This window comes from Brassica napus, unplaced genomic scaffold (assembly GCF_020379485.1).
Source record: "Brassica napus cultivar Da-Ae unplaced genomic scaffold, Da-Ae ScsIHWf_1098;HRSCAF=1563, whole genome shotgun sequence".
NCBI lineage: Eukaryota > Viridiplantae > Streptophyta > Magnoliopsida > Brassicales > Brassicaceae > Brassica > Brassica napus.
The window spans coordinates 15,001-17,500 of NW_026014521.1; the positions used below are offsets into that span (position 1 = coordinate 15,001).

At 33.9% G+C, this 2,500-nt stretch overlaps 1 protein-coding gene across 1 annotated transcript in view; it reads left to right on the top strand.

Annotated features, from left to right (window-relative positions):
- LOC125595919 (ATP synthase subunit beta, chloroplastic) overlaps positions 1-2,500 on the top strand; it is an 11,989-nt gene that overhangs the window by 8,139 nt on the left and 1,350 nt on the right. Inside the window, exon 1 of the mRNA XM_048771303.1 lies at positions 1-2,500. This exon is cut by the window's left edge and continues 8,139 nt beyond it; it is cut by the window's right edge and continues 1,350 nt beyond it. The gene's annotated coding sequence lies outside the window, so the exon portion shown is untranslated.

Genomic DNA, 2,500 nt, shown 5'->3' on the forward strand with positions numbered 1-2,500 from the left:
TTAATGTACTTTCAAAAAAAATAAGATTGAAAAGACTTCTTTCACCTTTTTCCAAGAGTTACCACGCCATTTATATTATGTCATATAAACTTCCATATAGGAATATATATTGGGGTAAAAGGGTTAGATCTTGGCAAAATAAATGAAGAAAATAAAGGAAAATTTTTGTGATTTATTGATTTATATATATTGTATATACAATAAAAAAAATCTGTATATTGAGAGAATATATCTTCTGACTCTTTGTATTCCAATAGTTTATTGGAGTGGATTTTACGTTATTTATCATTATCATTTAGTTCAGTTTTAATTTTGTTTAGTTTTTGTACAATTTCAATAAAAAAAGGAGTCTTTATGTCACGTTACCGAGGGCCTCGTTTTAAAAAAATACGCCGTCTGGGGGCTTTACCGGGACTAACTAGTAAAAGGCCTAGGGCAGGAAGCGATCTTAGAAACCAATCACGCTCCGGAAAAAAATCTCAATATCGTATTCGTTTAGAAGAAAAACAAAAATTGCGTTTTCATTATGGTCTTACAGAACGCCAATTACTTAAATATGTTCGTATCGCCGGAAAAGCTAAGGGGTCAACGGGTCAAGTTTTATTACAATTACTTGAAATGCGTTTGGATAACATCCTTTTTCGGTTGGGTATGGCTTTGACTATTCCTCAAGCGCGCCAATTAGTTAACCATGGGCATATTTTAGTTAATGGTCGTATAGTTGATATACCAAGTTATCGATGCAAACCCCGAGATATTATTACAGTGAAGGATGAACAAAACTCTAGAACTTTGGTTCAAAATCTTCTTGAGTCATCTGCCCCCGAGGAATTGCCAAACCATCTGACTCTTCACACATTCCAATATGAAGGGTTAGTCAATCAAATAATAGATAGGAAATGCGTCGGTTTGAAAATAAATGAATTGCTTGTCGTAGAATATTACTCTCGCCAGACTTAAAAAACCTAAGTGAAGTAAAAAAAAATCACTAAAAACAAGAGTTCGGACAACTCCCCTTTGCCCGCTTTTTTGATTAAAACTAAAAAGGGACAAGGTAAGGGATTTTGTCGGGGAATCTTTTTCCTATTCATGTATCATAGATTGGTAGGGAGGTTTGGATCCCTTGTTTGCTCTTCCCAGCATTTTCCATAGCAAAGAAATGTAGATTTTATATCTAGAAAAATTGGAAGTAGATAGAATATTTTTTTATAAAAAACGAGTCCGCTTTTATGTTAGTTCGTACTATAAAATTCCTTTGTTTGTGAGAAAATTTTCTCACAAAAGAAAAGTTAAAGGAAATAAAAAGAGTTATAGAATGGATTACTACCTATGCCAAGATCGCGTATAAATGGAAATTTTATTGATAAAACCTTTACAATTGTAGCCGATATCTTATTACGAGTCATTCCGACAACTTCCGGAGAAAAAGAGGCATTTACTTATTACAGAGATGGTGCGATTTGATTATCATTATCATTTTTTTCTATTTCTCACCGATTTGGAATAGAAAAAAATGAGTATTGAAAAAAATCTACGCTTTTGAAGGTGAAGTTTATAATATAAAAAAGCAATCCCTTCTGTCATGTATCCACGATTAGTGCAGCCTTAGATGCTTCAATTATGAATTCTAGTATTGAGCAAAAGGTTTTTTACCTACGGTTCCCGTATTACAGATCAATCCTACTAGACTAATACAATATACGAATAGGAGGCACAGGGGAAGAAGCACTACGCCGAGAAATCAACAACACGAAAACTTTCTTCAAAAAGATTCCTTTTCTTTCTTCTTCTTTGGGATTGGGACTAATTAAAATGGTTGGAACAATAAACATCCATCTCGTCCGTACTTTGGATACCCGTATAACCATTGAAGACTGTTGAAGTGACTAATTCCTGGAAATTTAGGGGCGTTGAGAACAAAGAAATTGTTAGAGTTTCCTTTTTTATTTTTATCTAGTATGAATATGAATCCACTTGGTAGTAAGAAAAGATCTTTTACAAGAAGGTTGGCTAGGGATTTCTTGTAAAAACATTAGCCCCGCTTAGTTCATAATGACATCAAATTTTTCCATATCCATATATTTATTATTTTCATTATGCACCTAAAGGAGGAGCCGTATGAGATGAAAATCTCACATACGGTTCTGAAACGGAGAATTCGTTAAAGCGAATGACGACCGTAACGGATGTCGGCTCAATCTGAAGGAAATTATGCGGAAGCATTACAGAATTATTATGAAGCTATGCGACTAGAAATTGACCCCTATGATCGAAGTTATATACTCTATAATATAGGCCTTATCCACACAAGTAATGGGGAACATACCAAAGCTTTAGAATATTATTTTCGGGCATTAGAACGAAACCCCTTTTTACCACAAGCTTTTAATAATATGGCTGTGATCTGTCATTACGTGCGACTATCTCCACTATAGAAAAAAAGAACGAACAGCTAGTCAATGAAATACTAGAAAAAAAAAAGGCTTTCTACATAAGCATC